Source organism: Sminthopsis crassicaudata, chromosome 3, assembly GCF_048593235.1.
Source record: "Sminthopsis crassicaudata isolate SCR6 chromosome 3, ASM4859323v1, whole genome shotgun sequence".
Taxonomy (NCBI): Eukaryota; Metazoa; Chordata; class Mammalia; order Dasyuromorphia; family Dasyuridae; genus Sminthopsis; species Sminthopsis crassicaudata.
In genome coordinates this window covers 131,750,487-131,768,410 of record NC_133619.1, presented here as the reverse complement: position 1 = coordinate 131,768,410, position 17,924 = coordinate 131,750,487, and the positions used below count along the sequence as shown (strand labels likewise).

At 33.9% G+C, this 17,924-nt stretch overlaps 1 pseudogene; it reads right to left on the bottom strand.

Annotated features, from left to right (window-relative positions):
• Positions 1-16,027: 16,027 nt before the first annotated feature.
• On the bottom strand, positions 16,028-17,408 carry LOC141560710 (alpha-enolase pseudogene; annotated as a pseudogene).
• Positions 17,409-17,924: the final 516 nt, after the last annotated feature.

Here is a 17,924-nt window from a genome sequence, read left to right as displayed (position 1 = left end):
GCATTACTGATGCCCTTGACAGATAAAAGTGATAAAAGAATACAGACAATTTGTCAAAATCATGACCTGTTATGGTAGTAATGGGAAACTTCAATTATCTGGACTAGATAATACTTTCATTGATTACTTCAACAATAATTTCATCTATCTAAATGTAGCAAAAACAATAATAAAATTTTTAGATTTAGTATGGTTGCTGAGTTGAAAAATGTTCTTTGAGAAAATGATGTTTCTCTGTTAGAGTTTATAATAGAGAAAGAAGAGGAAACAGTAAATACCATGACATACATCATAGATTCAGGGAAAACATATCTCCAGTATGCTCAGAGGAAAGATAAGTTGGATCCAGAAGAGTAAATTGCTATTGAGAAGAGAACTCAGGATATAAAGGAGATCTCAAGTATAAAATTCTGAAGGAAAAAAAAATATAATATTTATGATAAAGCAGGCAAAAGGGATGATTGTCTGAAAAGACATTTGCAGATGCCCCTTTAAGAACTCACCAACACAGTTAATATGGGAAAAATGTTTTGCATGAGTTCATTTATGTAAAGTATGCAAGATTGCTTGCCTTCTCAATATAACTGGATCTACAGTTAGATTGAGGCAGATAATTTGGAACTCAAAATTCAGAAATGAATGTTAAAATACATTTAAAAAGCATAATTAACAAAGCAAACACACAGAAGATGAAAGCAAAAGCAGGTATGAGGAGTAATATAAAGGTATAGTGTTACATTGTGAAAATAGTATCAAGAATATTAAAGTTAAGAATAAGCTAAGGTAGTCAAGGAAAGCTAAGGATAAAACAAAACCTGACTTTTACAGTTTTATTGGGAACGAAAAATGAGTATAAAAGAAAGGCTAGGATAGATCATGAGTGCTGGGTAGGAATAACAAGGAATGTAGAATTATAACTAACAACAGAAAGAAGGCTTGGCTTTTATTGTGTTCCTATTTACTTTGACATGGAGAATGACCTATGGACTGGAAAATATTGATCCACATTGGTTAATAGGAAATAATTACAGTAAGAAAACACTTATTTGCAAGGTATCCATTCTGGATGAATTATGTTCTTATATATATATATACATACATATATATATATATATATATATATATATATATATATATATATATATATATATATATATATATATATATATATATAATGAAATAAATTGGGTATGATTACTGAATAAGTGGTACAACTATCTGGGAGATCTTAGGAAATTAAGAAAGGTTAAAGCAAATGTACTACTTTGCAAAAATAGAAAGATGTAACTATAAATTTATAACTTTGACTCTACTTATTAATTTCTAGAACAGTTTATTAAGAGAAAGCTGATGAACATATTAAAAGAGAAAGCAGTGATTTCATCATTTCTCTATGAAGAAATCACCTTAGCCCAAACATAATTATATTTTTGACAGTTTTAAAAATTGTTCACTTAGGAAAATGCTATAGATGCTGTTTACTTGTACTTTAGTAAGAACTTGACAACTCCTTTTTTTCTATTCTTGTATAAAATGTTAAGAAATATATATAATAATAAATTTCTGTGATTTGAAACTTGTTGAATCACAAAATAAAAATGAAGTCATTAGAATGTCCCAGGCATCTCTTTTTGGTCCTATGATGTTTAACTTTTTATGTCTATTATTATAAGGGAACTTGCAGTCTATAAAATAGAAATGAGAAAATAGGCATCAGTCAGCAGATTCTAACTTTGATTACCAAGAATCTCTCTCTTTATTCAGAGTATGCCCAACTCTTCAGAAGAGGTTGAGTGATTGACTGTGTTATCAAAATCAGCCATTCTGGTCTCTGTCTTCACCTCCAATGACAAGCCTTACAGCATCCCATCATACCCAGCTCCTTTCATAGGGATCCCCATCTCTTTCTTTTCCTTGTGGACAGACTATCTTCCTCACATACTTGGTTTTCCTTCTATTTACTATATGGTACTTAGCAGCAAAAGCAGTCAGATACATCTACACTTTTTTTTTTTTTTTTAGACATAATTTTATCTTCCATTAGTCTCCTTATTGAAATTGGTGGGTGGCTAAAAATGATGGTGGGGATAGTTTCATATTCTATCTTGGAATCTTATATTTAATATATTAATCATAACTTTGATAAAGGCATCAATAGCATGGTAATCAAGAATATAATGTAGTAAGATGGGGATAGAAATATGATGATGGAGATGGTCATCTTCTCTATGTTATCTTCTTCCCAGAGCCTTATTTTTTCTTCAGCAATAAAAAAGTGGTATTATTATAATTTTTTTCTTTTTCTATCTTTCTCAAAGGTGGAAGGCCAAATCTCTTAAAATAAATGCAGAGTCAGAAGTTGTAGATCCTAGGGCTCTTTTCTCTCCCACTCACACCAACTTTACTTTACTCCTCAATCAAACCCAGTGCATTGACTTCACCAATGAGTAATGGACTTTAGCACTTATGTAGACAGGTATGGTTATTTGTGTATTTCCAATATCCTACAAGTTTGAGTCCATGCACATAAACTTTTAAAATGCCATCTGTAGTGTTCTGTTGTCTCCAGAAACTGTAGATCATTCTCTGGGAGGAGATCTGCTGTCTCAACTCAATCTCTCGGCCTCCAACTCTGACCTAGAGCAGAGACTCTTCTCAACTTGCTCAATGTTGCTTCTTTTATCCTCCCAGAGAATGAACATGGAATAACTCAGGGGCTTCTGGGAAAAAATACTTCAACCAATGAACTTGCTCCTCCTAAGCATGCAGGCTTTTACCCCAGAAGGGGTAAAACTCCCATGAAGGTGGGAACTAGAGAATTGTTAAGTACCGACTTAGCACTTAGTAAGATCCTAATATCTCATTATCTCATTAGCACTTAGTAAGAACCTAACAGCCATCCATACAGTTCCATGAAATAGTTTGTCTGAGAGTTCCATATTTAGCTATAAAAATATTTATGTCATTGTACAGTATCTCATCTTAATTTTTTTTTAAATTATAAACTAAAAACAAGAGCAGAATTGTGGAGGACTTCACTATTTAGACTTTTTTATTCAAAGTTATCATTTAACCTTACCTTTTATTTAGTCCTCTAAATATTTTCTTTGGAGTAAAAAATGCTCTATATCAAATATTATAGTAATCCAATTCATTTAAGTAACTTTTGGTAATTAAATTGTAAAATATTTTAAAAGCCTAACTGAATTATTATTACTGTGTCATCAAATTTTTCAACTAACTCTAAAGTGTCCTATATATTTTTTCATTATTTGACATAATATTTCTCAATAGTCAATTTGAAAGTACAATTTGCAATGGAGAAATGTGAGAGAACTTCTGCCAAAAAATAAGAACTCTAGAGAAAGAAAAAAATATAAACATCGCTTTGAAATTAGCTATTTTCTTGCTCAGGTTTGTTACTCTGACCCTTGAGATCAATTTCCTTAAGGGGGATGATTAGAATTGATGGTAAGAAAACCTATAATCATTGTGCTACTAAATTATCTTGTCTTCCTCTCTAAATATCTTGTTATTCAGTGTTTCTGGCTACTTAGGTAAAAATTTGACTCTACTTATATTATTCAATGATTCCTTCATTCTCATACACTTCAGCCTCACCAATCAGGAGTTCCTATCCAACTTTGTCTTCTCTTTTTGTGAACTTTTATGTTTTCTGTTTTTTGGTATATTTTCTTCTCACTCTTTCCATTTTTTTTTATTTGTGAAAACCCCTTAGATGATAGTTCTATTTTTCTCTCATGGTAATTGACACTCTAAGCTAGAAAGAATAAGAACGGTACTAGTATATGTTCTTCACTGTCTAACCCAGATCCTCTCTCTTCTTCAATCTTTTTTTTTTTCTAAGTTCAAATGCAACTTCAAACCTTTTTTTAAACTTTGTGATGTCAACAAGTTATTTAACACCTGTTTACCTCAATATCTTCATCATTAAAATAGGGTTTATAATAAAATCTATATCACAAAATTGTAAGAATCAAATCAGTTGTCTGGAATATAGTAGGCTAAATGTTTATCCCCTTCTCTTTTCTTCCTGTGAATATCATTTCCATAAATGCATCTCTTTCTCTTCATGCTTTAAAGTTAGGCCTTCATACAACAAACAGTCTAATCCAAAAGAAAACTTAACAATTCTTGGAAATTAAAGATTTTAAGGAAATAAAATGTCCCTTGATGGAGAGAGTACCTCTACAGAAAGAGAAAACTGAATGATTTTCTCCCTTTTCTTATTTTTTTTTATTTTTTTACTTAATAATTTTTATTATATATATATTTTTATAATATTATCCCTTGTATTCATTTTTCCAAATTATTCCCCCCTCCCTCTATTCCCTCCCCCCGATGACAGGCAATCCCATACATTTTACATGTGTTACAATATAGTCTAGATACAATACATGTGTGTGAATATCATTTTCTTGTTGCACAATAAACATTAGATTCCGAAGGTACATGCAACCTGGGCAGACAGATATTAGTGCTAACAATTTACATTCACTTCCCAGTGTTTCTTCTCTGGGTGTAGCTACCTCTGTCCATCATTGATCAACTGGAAGTGAGTTGGTTTTTCTTTATGTTGAAGATTTCCACTTCCATCAGAATACATCCTCATACAGTATTGTTGTTGAAGTGTACAGTGATCTTCTGGTTCTGCTCATTTCACTCAGCATCAGTTCATGTAAGTCTCTCCAAGCCTCTCGGTATTCCTCCTGCTGGTTATTTCTTACAGAGCAATAATATTCCATAACCTTCATATACCATAATTTACCCAACCATTCTCCAACTGATGGACATCCATTCATCTTCCAGTTTCTAGCTACAACAAAAAGAACTGCCACAAGCATTTTGGCACATATATGTCTCTTTCTGCTCTTTAGTATTTCTTTGGGATATAAGCCCAGTAGTAGCGCTGCTGAGTCAAAGGGTATGCACAGTTTGATAACTTTTTGGGCATAATTCCAGATTGCTCTCCAGAATGGCTGGATTCTTTCCCAACTCCACCAGCAATGTATTAGTGTCCCAGATATTCTCCCTTTTCTTGTTTATCTGGCCTGAAGTCCTCCATTAAATCCCTTCTGTCACTGATCACTCGGATTATAACTTATGCCTGAGCTGGTCTCTTTTGCAAAAGCAAGATGAAAGTCTATATCAATAGAAAAAAACAAAAAACAAATCTAAAGTATTTCATACTTTCCTTTGCCTACATACTCTTCTACTGACTGTGTTTTAATTCTCTTGCAAAATTCTCCTTGCATTGTGTAGAAGAAAACTTCAAAGTACAATTTATGGACTAGAAGTCTCATGAAGAATGAGAAAGAAACTAAAAAAGCTAAAAGAAAGTGTCATATCTCTCACAATCAATAAATTAACATCTATTAAATGCCTACTATGTATCAAGCACTGTATTAAGTACTGATAACATAAGTTGAAAATTTCTGTTCTGAAGGAAATTGCACTCTAACAGAAGAGAAAACACCCCAAAATTATGGACAGAAATGCTATATATAAGAAAATAGGAAATTAGCAACAAAGGCATAATGATGATTATAAAAAGGTATAAAAGGTATGGGGTTTTAGCTGAGACTTGAAAGACATTAGGTAAGCCAATACAGAATGAAGGACGTTTAGTGAAAATGCTTAGAACTTGAAGATAGAATGCTTAGTCTTAAAATTAGCAAGGGTAGCAGTTTCACTGGATCATAGAGTTTTAAAAATGGGAGAGGTGATAAGGTCTTAGAAGACTGGAAAAATAGTATGGGCCACACAAGTTATAAGGGACTTGTATTGCCAAAAAGAAGAATTTATTTTTATATGAATATTTTATGTCTACATTATATCCTGGAAGGAAGGAGATAGTAGAGTTTATTAGAGTTTGGTAGGGGAAATGATATGGACTTACTTGTGCTTTAAAGAGATGATCACTTTAACATCTGAATGGAAGATGGACTGGAGAGAAAAAAGATTAGGTGCATGGAGATCTGCCAGTAGACTACTGCAATAGTTCATATATTTGATGATGAAGACATGCATCAGAATGATGATGACAGAGAACGGAAGGGGGATATTCAAGAGATGTCAAGAAGACAAAATGGGCAAACCTTGGCTATATATCATGAATAAGAGTGAGTGAGAAATTGAGGATGACACCTAGTTTATAAGCTTGGATGATTTATAGGATGATGGTGCCCTGAGCAGTAGTGTGGAAAGTTAGGAAGAGGAGACAGTATTTTGGAAGGAGCAAATGATGAGTTTGATTTGTTTCATAATTGTGTTTAAATATCTATGAGACAAAAAGTTTTAGATGTTCAGGAACAGTTGGAAGTATAAAAATGAAGTTCACCAGAGAAGTTTATGCTTAATGAGAATATCTGAAAATCATTAGCATAGAAATGATCATTAAATTCATGGGTTCTGATAGATCATTAAGTGAAACAGTATAAAAGGAGAAGTGATGAGGACACAAGATAGAATATTTTGGGACACCCATGCTTAGCAGGTAGCATCTGGATGAAAATTCAGCAAAGAAATGGTCATATAGATAGAAGAAGAGCCATAGAAGATTAGTCATGAAAACAAGGGGGAGAAAATAGTAATAAGGACAAGAAAGAGTTCAACAATGTTAAATACTCCACAGGAGTGTAAAAAGATACACATAGAGAAAAGCCAATTTATTTGTAAATTAAAAGATGTTTCCCAAAATATTAGTACCTGGAACAAAATTCTAGATGACTAACTCTAGTTTTATCTCTACTTCAGTATAAACTCAACATTCTACCTATCAGGAAAATGAAGTCTTGAAATGCTAGAATGATAATTATGGGGATAAATTCCAAGAAAATGCAGAGTAAAAATGTGAAGGCAGGTCTTTTGACTCACTGTCCACTCTATTTTCGATGGGTTTTGGTTCGTTTGTTTTCCAAATAACTACTAATGCAGCTAGATAGTGTAGTGCATAAGAGTACTGTTCCTAATGTCAGGAGGACCTGGGGTCCAATTCAGCCTCAGATACTTAACACTTTGTAGTCCTGTGATCTTAGAGAAGTCACTTAACCCCAATTACCTCACTAAGGAAAAAAATCATCCAAATAAGTGTCTTCATGCCAAAGAGATTCAAATCTTTACTAGGGAAGCAGGGATTCCATGCTTTACTTGAAATCTACCTCAGGTGAAGCAAGTCTATCAGAGCCCTGTCCCTTCTGAATGGTGATATAAAATAATTGAATACCTCACCAGGATTTTAATTTTATAAGATTTATTAAGTGCTTACCATAACAAAATGGAAGATAGCTAGAGTGATGGACCTGGAATCAGGAAGACTCATCTGAAATGTAAAAGGAAATGTCATAGCATATCAATATCTTAGCCAAGAAAACCTCAAATCAGGTCACAAAAAGTCAGACTGGATTGAAACAACTGAATAATAATAATAATAATAATAATAATAATAATAATAGTAATAAAACACTGCAAGATCTTGAGGATAGGAAGACAAGAAATAAAGCACTCCTTACCTTCAAGCTTACATCATAATAACTACAAATTTACTCTAATTATGCAAGAGCTTTTGAACCTTAATCCTTGTAAATCAGAAATTAGGGCAGTCACTATGACAACACTGAGCATTGACTTGAGCATGAATCCTCATTTATCAGTGGAAACTTATACAAAGAATAATTTAGTTTGATAAATAGCTTGATTTAAGATTTTCCTGTTAGCCTAAATCATTTCTTCAAATGAACAATCTGACTTTGTTATTTGTCTAACACTACCCTGCACAGATTGCTTATAAGTATTTCCCTTCCCAACTCTCAGTAAAGCCTTGCCCTGTTCTAGCCCAGAAAAATGTGCTGTATCCAAATAAGAATGACCTTTCATCTGTCCACCTCCACATTCTTTGTAGTACCTGGCAATATTCTGACCTCTTCTACACATTATACCACTGTTTCATCCTTACCCGCATCCTTGCAGTGACCTGTAATTCAGCTCTGCCTTTTTACAGACCATTCCACCAATTTGGAATAGAGCCAAAAGTAGATGGAATTCATTTGATGTATCTGTTCTGTCTCTCCTTTTTGACATTCAGTGTACAGAATATCAAGCTCCAATTCTCTAGCCGACTTTCTGCCTTTGATGTATTTTAAAAATGTCTTGTTACTAGCTTTGGAATCTCCTGCAAGGTTAACTTAGCAGCCAGTCAATCAATATTTATTGGAGATCCATTCACTCTGTGCAAAGCAGTATATTGTGTGCTTCAGGGAAATATAAAAGGAGGAAGTAACATCTATGGCTCTTTCTCTTAAGAAGTTTATATTCATATCATGGTGTTTCCTATCTTTTTCAAGGCTTTTTAATGTATATACAAAAATAGGTGTTCTGATAGTAATTATATATCCCATTCTGACCTTCTGATTCCAACATAATGTTAATCAAGTAAAACTAATGTTTCTAGATTGCTTGCATCACTATTTCTGAGATATTCTCTAGTGCAAAGCAGACAATTAAAGTCAATGCTTGTAAATTTTGAGTATGTGTGTGTTCTCACCCAGTTTTGTAAAAATATCACATATGAATTCTTGAGATATTTTAAATTTCTTTAGATTCACTGTATGTTTGTAACCCAGATAAACAAATAAGAAATTAAAAGACAAATTCACAAACTAGAAGATAAACATAACAGGTATCTAGGTCTCACACTTAGGTTTCACAATATTTTTTTTCTTTACTGATTTCTGCTATAGCTTAACTCTTATTTAGTTATAGCCATTTGAGAGCATAGAATAGACTGACATTTCATTGATATTTTAAATTGATTAACCAGTATCAATAGAGTGATAAAGGTAATCTGGAGTAATCTACATCATTAGTAACCCTATTTTTTTTCCAACTAAAAGTTGTGAGAAAATGATTTTTATATGCAGACACAGCCCCTATCCTACTGAACAAAAGTACTGGGTTCAATGTAGCATGAATCCAACTTATCTTCTTAACATGGGTGATCATAATCATTATTACCCATCCCTTTTGCCTGATACATGGAAGGATCACTGCAATTTTTTTTTTTATATTCCATCTTTTCAGGTGAATTGTTTAGAAAATCCTCCACTGGAGAAAATTTGGTTGGGAGCTTGAAGAGGGGCAAAAGAATCATCATCAAAAAAAGAAAAGAAGTCTTGTAGAAATCAAATTCTTCTTTTATTAAAAAGAGATTCATGTTGATCAATAAGGATAATTAAATCCCATCTAGTGAAGCATACCTTTAATTCCTGTAAGAGTGAGTTTGACTCTGGTGGATCACTAGATTTCAGGGGTTCTGACCAACACTTAGCTAAAGCAATCAGGTGTTCTTATCGAAACCAGAAACAATATGGTGAAAATATCTGAAGAATTGAAACAAGGTATCATCATATTGTTTAAGGCAGGGTGAATCTGTATGTTGTAAACAGAATTGGCCAAAGCTCATTTCTATTCAATAGTGGAATTGGCTCCATCATTGGTTTCTTTACATGAAGATGGAATAAGAAAAGAGGAGAGACTTTTTTAAAAAGTAGATTGAAATTAAAAAAACTGGAGTTTTTCCTCCCTCTAATCTTATAAAAATATTTTAATAAGTTTGCTGTTTAGTTTTACAACTTGAATTGTTGTATTTCAATTATTCTTATAATATAGAAAATTATTTTATAGTAATGACCTGAAAGAACAGATGTATAAAAACAAGTTTTCTAAGTAGATGTATCACTTCTTCATATTGTTATTCAAGCCTGGCTTATATTTAAATGACAAAATGACATCACTCTTTTTATAAATTCACAAAATCGCAGGATTGTATATTACTTCCTGAGGAAATCTTATCATTCCTAAGCTGTAGGAATTATATGTGTGTATATATATATGTATGTATTTTCTCCTAAAAAGACACATTCTCCTTTGATAATATATCCCACTTAAGAAATGCTCTTGGGAATTTGCCTAAACTCTTCTCAACTGTGTTTTAGTTGCTTAATCTCTTATGGGAGGCAGAAATCAATTTTTCATTGACATCTGTACATTGTCTTTTCAATACAGAGAAGTTCTAGTCTAGAATAATATGAGAATTTAAGAAAGTTCAGTAAAGAGGGAGGGGCATGTCTGTAGAAGCTAGAAAGGATAGTGAGACCACAAATTTCTTTTTGTAGGATTCATTTAGTTGCCACAAACCAGAATAGATAAATTGGGACTAGAATAAAGAAGTTTAAAACTAAATAGAGTTGTTCCGATATCATGTTACTTGAAGCAGAAAGCCATTAATTTTTTTTTCAACAGATCAATGACATTAGAATGGGTTTTTTGAGAGAAGAACTAGATAAAAAAATTATTACAGACTTAAAGAGAAGGAAATGCTAAGTCATTCTGGCATCTTTTCTAGGAAAACTTTACAAAATATGGTCTGGGGTAAATGAAAGTTGGTCATAACTGAATGAGTGAGCAATAGCCAAAATGTTGGAGTAAAGAGGGGGAAAGACTGATTAGTATATTTGATAAGTAAACAAATGTAAACTAGTACAGATCTGTATTATATGAATCATATACAATATAATTTGCACAGAAAGGCAATATATTATTTGGTGGTTAAGTGTAAAAAACAAAGCAGAAGAAGAATTTAAAAATAAAATTTAAAGTTTTACTCAACAGGTCAAAAGAATCTTTTGCACATAATCCTTGGAACATTGATATAGAGCAGCAGACAAGGGGAATTCACATCCCCTAGAGATGTCGAGTCTTAGGGTACCAGAGTTACTAAAGGACATATACTATTCATGTTCACTGAGCCTGAAGTCAGGAAGATGTTAGTTTTAAATCCTGCCTGCAGACATATACTAATTTTATAACTATGGCTAACTCTGTTAAACTGTGTCTTCAGTTTCTACAACCATAAAAAAGCATAATAATAGCACCAGTCTCCTAAGGTTCTTGTGAGGATGAAATGAGATTTTTTTTAATAGTAGCAGCATTTTTTTTATTTTTCAAAATATATGCAAAGATAGTTTTCAACATTCACCTTTGCAAAACCTTATGTTACAATTTTTTCTCCCTCCATACCCCTCTCTTCACCAAGAAAACAAGCAATCCAATATAGGTTAAACATGTGCAATTATAGCAAATGCATTTCCACATTTATTGTGCTGCACAAGAAAAATCAGGTTGAAAAGGGAAAATGAGAAAGAAAAAAACAAGCAAGGAAGTAACAAATAACTACCAAAAAAAAGTGAAAATACTACTTTGTGATCCACATTCAACCCCATAGTCTTCTTTCCGATTCAGATAGCTCTCTCCATCACAAGTCTGCTGGAATTGTCCTGAATCATCTTATTGTTGAAAAGAACTGGGGGAGTGGAGTGAAGGGGGGCTGAGCCAAGATGGTGGAGAGGACACATGCTTCTTTCTGAGCTTTCCTACTACCCTCACACTAATTGCAATACTCAACATCTAAAACAATGCTGACCCTGAGGAGACTAACAGCAAATAGTCTCCAGATGAAGCCCCAAAGGGTTATATAACCTGGTCCCCATTACACAAGGCTCTTCTAGAAGAAATCAAAAAAGATCTTAAAAGAGAGCTAGAAGAAAAATGAAAGGAGAGGAAAACTTTGCAAGAGGGTGTGGAAAAGGCATATAACTTATTAAAACATTGGTCAGAAAAAGAAAACAACTCCCTGAAAAACAGAATATATGAAATGGAAAAAGAAAATAACTCCATAAAAAATTGTGAAATGGGAAAAAAAATTCCATAGAACAAAAGAACTCTTTTAAAAACTCAATTGGCCAAATGTAAAAAGTAAATTTAAAGAAGTAAAAAAAGTAAATGAAGAAAATAATTCATTAAAAATCAGAACTGAACAAATGGAAATGAATGACTCAAAGAGACATCAAGAATCAGTCAAGCAAAACCAAACAAAAGAAAATGAAAGTAAAATACCTATTTTGGAAAACAGCTGATCTGGGGAAAAAAAAAGAAAACAAAACAAAACAAAACAAAAAAAAAAAAAACACCTAGAAGATATAATCTAAGGATTGCTGGACTCCCTGAAAACCGTGATGAAAAAAAGAACTTAGACAATATTTTTTCAGGAAATTATCAAAGAGAACTGCTCAGATGCCATAAAATCAGAAGGTAAAACAGCCATTGAAAGAATTTATCGAACACCTGAAAGAGATCCCAAAATTAGAACTCCAAGGAATATCAGTAGATAAATTTCAGAACTATCAGACCAAGGAAAAAAATATTACACACAGCCAGAAAAAAACAATTCAAATAATGTGAAGCCATAATAAGAATCACTCAGGATCTAATAGCTTCACATTAAAGAATAGAAGGGACAGGAATCTGACATTCTGAAAGTAAAGGAACTTGGAATGCAGTCAAGAATAAACTACTCCAATAAACTGAGCATTTTCTTCCAGGGAATAAGATGGGCATTCAATGAAACAGGTAAATTCCATTTATTTTTAATGAAAAAGCCAGAGCTAAACAAAAATTTGACCTTCAAATATGAAATCAAGAGAAGCATAAAAAGGTAAAAAGAATTCTTGAGAAGTGTATTTCTGTTATGGGTATACATAGAATGTGCATATATAGTTTGATTTTAATGTTATAATATAAAAAAGGAACTAGAGGTAGAAAGGGGATTGTATCAGAAAAAGGGAAAAGTCGAGGTTAAAAAAAATGGAAATTACATCTCACAAGGAGGCAAAGGAAACTTATTATATTTGAGGGAAAGAAGGAAAGGGGATGAACATTGTGTGAATCTTACTCTTATTAGATTTGACTCAAAGAAAAAAATATTAGACATTTTTGCTTTACAGAGAAACTTCTCTCACCTTATAGAAAATTGGAAGAGGAAAGGGGAAAAGAGAAGGAGTAGGTTAAATTGAACGGAATACAGAAATAGTAGGGGAAAGGTAGAAGAAAGAAGAAGGGATTCTAAAGAGAGAGAGATTTTAAAGGGGGAAGGTTACTCATAAGTTAAATACTGTGGAGGAGGAAAAGTGTGATCTAGGGATAATAAGATGGCAGAAAATGCATAATTAGTAGTTTTAAGTGTAAATGTGAATGGGTTTAACTGTCCCATAAAATGGAAATGGATAAAAGACTGGATTAATAGCAAAAATTATACAATATGTTGTTTACAAGAAACATTTAAAGCAGAGTGATATATACCAAGTAAAGATAAAAGGCTAGAATAGAATCTGTTATGCTTCAGAAAAAGTAAAAAAAAAAAAAAAAAAAAAAAAAAGCAGGGTTAACCATCTTTACCTCAGATCATGAAAACAAAAAATGATCTAATTAAAAGAGATAAGAAAGGAACTATATCTTGCTAAAGGGTGCCATAGATAATATCGGTACTAAACATATATGAAACACATGGTATAGTATCCAAATTCCTAGAAAACAATTTAAGAGAGTTGCACGAAGAAATAGACAGTAAAACTATAATAGTGGGAGATCTCAAACTTGCTCTCTCAGAACTACATAAATAAAACCACAAAAATTAAGAAAGAATTAAAGAGATAAATAGAATACTAGAAAAGTGATCTATCACTATTGATCAGAGAAATGCAAATTAAGACAACTCTGTGATACCACTATATACCTGTCAAATTGGCTAAGATGACAGGAAAAAAATAATGATGAATGTTGGAGGGGATGTGGGAAAACTGGGACACTAATGAATATATGGTGCAGTTGCAAAAGAATCGAACCATTCTGGAGAGCAATCTGGAATTATGCCCCAAAAGTTATCAAACTGTGCATACCCTTTGATCCAGCAGTGCTACTATGGGGCTTATATCCCAAAGAAATACTAAAGAAGGGAAAGGGACTTGTAAGTGCCAAAATGTTTGTGGCAGCCCTTTTTTTAGTAGCTAGAAATTGGAAAATAATGGATGCCCATCAATTGCAGAATGGTTGGGTAAATTATGGTATATGAATGTTATGGAATATTATTGTTCTGTGAGAAATGACCAGCAGGATGAATACAGAGAAGTTTGCAGGGATTTACATTAATTGATGCTGAATGAAATGAGCAGAACCAGGAGATCATTATACATTTCAACAACAATACTGCATGAGGATATATTCTGATGGAAGTGGATATCTTCAACAAAGAGAAGATCTAACTCAGATCCAATTGATCAGTGATGGACAGAATCAGGTACACTCAGAGAAGGAACACTGGGAAATGAGTGTAAACTGTTTGCATTTCTGTTTTTCTTCCCAGGTTGTTTTTACCTTCCAAATCCAATTCTTCCTTTGCAACAACAATAACAACAACAAAAATTCAGTTCTGCACATATATATTTATCTAGGATATACTATAACATATTTAATATGTATGGGAATGCCTGCCATCAAGGGGAAAGGGTGGAGGGAAGGAGGAGAAAATTTAGAACAGAAGGGAGTCTAAGGGATAATGATGTAAAAAAAAAATACCCTTGCAAATGTACTGTAAAAAAAAAAAAAGTTATAAATTAAAAAATTAATAAAAAAAAGAAAAGTGATATATGATAGATATTTGGAGAAAATTGAATGGAGACAGAAGGAAGTATACTTTCTCCTCAGAGGTCCATGGAACCTATACAAAAATTGACTATATATTAGGACATAAAGATTTCAAAATCAAATGCAGAAATGCAGACATAGCAAATGCATTTTTTGCATTACAATGCAATAAAAATTACATATAATAAAAAGCCAGGGGAAAATAGACCAAAAAAGTAATTGGAAACTAAATAATCTCATCCTAAAGAATGAATGGGTAAAACAGCAAATCATAGACACAATTAATAATTTCCTCCAACAGAATAACAATGATGAGACAACATCCAAAACTTATGGGATGCAAAGAGATAATGATGGTAAATTTTATATCTGTAGAGTCTTATTTGCATAAAATGGAGAAAGAGAAGATCAATGAATTGGGCTTGCAACTAAAAAACTAGAAAAAAATCAGATTAAAACCTTCCAATAAAATACTAAACTTATAATTCTAAATATAAAAGGAATAATTAATAAAATTGAAAGTAAAAACCTATTGAATTAATAAATAAAACTAAGAGCTTTTTAATGAAAAGAGCCAAGTCAATCACAGTTGATCATCACATTTCATTTTAAATTACATTATTTCATATAAGACTCTCCAAGTTATTCTGAAATTATCCTGTTAATTATTCCTTATAGAATAATAATATTCCATCACATTCATGTACACTCTCCAAGTGATGGGCATCCACTCAGTTTCCAGTTCCTTACCACAGTTTGTCTTCTACAAATACATTTGTGCATGTGAGTCTTTTTCCCTTATTATGATCTCTTTAGGATTCACAACCAAAACCACAACAAACACTGGTTTGATATTCCTTGGGCATAGTTCCAAATTTTTCTCCAGAATGATTTGATCAGTTCACAACTCCATCAACAATATATTAGTGTCTCAGTTTTCCCATTTCCCCTACAATATTTATCATTATCTTTTCCTCTCATCTTAGACAATCTGAGAAGTGTGCAGTGGTACCAATGTGATATCTTGAATGTTCTTAGTCTGTCATTGTCTAACATACTAACATATAATACATTCTTTTTTTTTTTTTTTTTTTTTTTTCCAGAGGATTACTGAATACTTTTATTCTGCACAGAAAAGCCACTAAGGATTTGCCTGTGGGCTTGTTGGGGCTGCATCACAAACATATGTCTCCACATACCAACATGGGGAGGGGTGAGAACAGGTCACTTTAGCTCAGTCACAAGACAATAAGGACTTCTGACAGAGCATCAGGTGCAGATGATAGGGGCAGTCTCTGATAAGACAGTTCTAAGGAAGTGGTGAGAACATCACAGAGAGGTGGAAAGGAGAGGGAAGTTACACAGAAGAGGTCCCTGCCCCTAGAACAAAACTGGTCTAGTACTTGGCGCTGCCCACGAACAGGACAGGAGCAGACTTCTATAAAGGTGATTGGAGCCTGCTAGCTTTTAGCTTGGAGGTTTCCCTGCCAAGCAGTTTAGTTGGCCTGAGGATTTCTGAAGTTCCTTCCAGCAAATCTAGCCTTGCTGCCCAGCTCTTCCTTGATTCTAAGAATCTGGTTATACTTGGCTAGACGCTCAGATCAGCAAGGGGCACCAGTCTTGATCTGCCCAGTGCAGAGACCCACCACCAGGTCTGCAATGAAGGTGTCTTCAGTTTCTCCAGAACGATGGGAAACCATTACTCCCCACCCATTAGACTGGGCCAGCTTGCACGCCTGGAGAGACTCAGTCACAGAGCCAATCTGGTTGACTTTGAGGAGGAGGCAGTTGCAAGCTTTCTCATTCACAGCCTTTTCAATGCGCTTGGGATTGGTCACTGTGAGATCATCCCCTACCACCTGGATGCCTGCAGTGGCAGTGAAATCCTTCCAAGCTTCCCAATCATCCTGGTCAAAGGGATCTTCAATGGACACCACTGGATAGTCCTTGATGAAGGTCTTGTAGAGGTCCCCAAGCTCAGAAGGAGAGATGTAGCGGTTGGGATCATCAGGAGACTTGAAGTCCAAGTCATATTTCCCAGAGCGGAAGAATTCGCAGGCAGCCACATCCATGCCAATCACAACCTTATCAGTATAACCGGCTTTACCAATGGCTTCTTTCAACAGCTCCAGAGCTTCTTTATTCTCTAGGATGTTAGGAGCAAAGCCACTCTCGTCCCCTACGTTAGTGGCATCCTGTCCATATTTCTGCTTGATCACGTTCTTCAGGTTGTGGTAGATCTCAGCCCCAATGCGCATGGCCTCCTTGAAGGTTGTTGCTCCAACAGGGTGGATCATGAACTCCTGCATGGCCAACTTGTTACCAGCATGGGAGCCACCATTGATCACATTGAAAGCTGGAACTGGAAGGATGACTTCACTATTGCCTGCAAGGTCAGCAATATGGCGGTACAGGGAGACACCTTTTTCAGCAGCTCCAGCCTTACAAACAGCCAGAGACACTCCCAATATGGCATTTGCACCGAACTTAGATTTATTCTCGGTGCCGTCCATCTCTATCATCAACTTATCAATTTTCTCCTGTTCCACAACATTCAGTTTCTTGCTAACCAGGCTCGGGGCAATAGTTTTTTTTTATTGATGTGCTCAACCGCTTTTGAGACACCTTTCCCCGTGTAGCAGGTCTTATCATTGTCCCGGAGCTCCAGGGCTTCATGGACACCGGTAGAAGCACCACTGGGCACAGCAGCTCGGAAGAGACCTTTTCCAGTGAAGAGATCAACTTCAACAGTGGGGTTTCCACAAGAGTCGAAGATCTCTCTGGCACAGATATTGAGGATAGACATGTTGAATTTCTGGACAGGGTTTCCTCCACTAGGTTCAGAGAACAGAGACCGAGGACCATATAATACATTCTTAATCATTGTTTGCTTTCTTTTTGCCGTTCCAAATGTCTTTTTTTTTTTACCACCAACTTATGATAGAGTTCTAAAGGTGCTACTGAACTTAAATACAAGTTAGGTCTTCACAAAAGGCTTTAATTGTTTCTGATACCTAGAGAAAATCAACCATTTTCCTCCTTCCTCTCTCTAGTTGCCTCTGTTTAAATAGGAAAACTGAAACTTTCATTACTGCTTAGGGCTACGTTATCATTGTATCTTAAAAATGGTAACCCAAGAAACCGATTTTTGGTACTCCACACACCTGCTTTTTTTTTTTTTTTTTTTTTTTTTTTTTTTTTTTTTTAGTATAGTTTTTATTTACCAGATATATGCATGGGTAATTTTTCAGAATTGACAATTTGCTCTAATTTTCCCCTCTCCCCCATGGCAGGTTTACCAATACATGTTAAATATGTTAAATTATATGTTAAATACTATATATATATATATATATATATATATATAT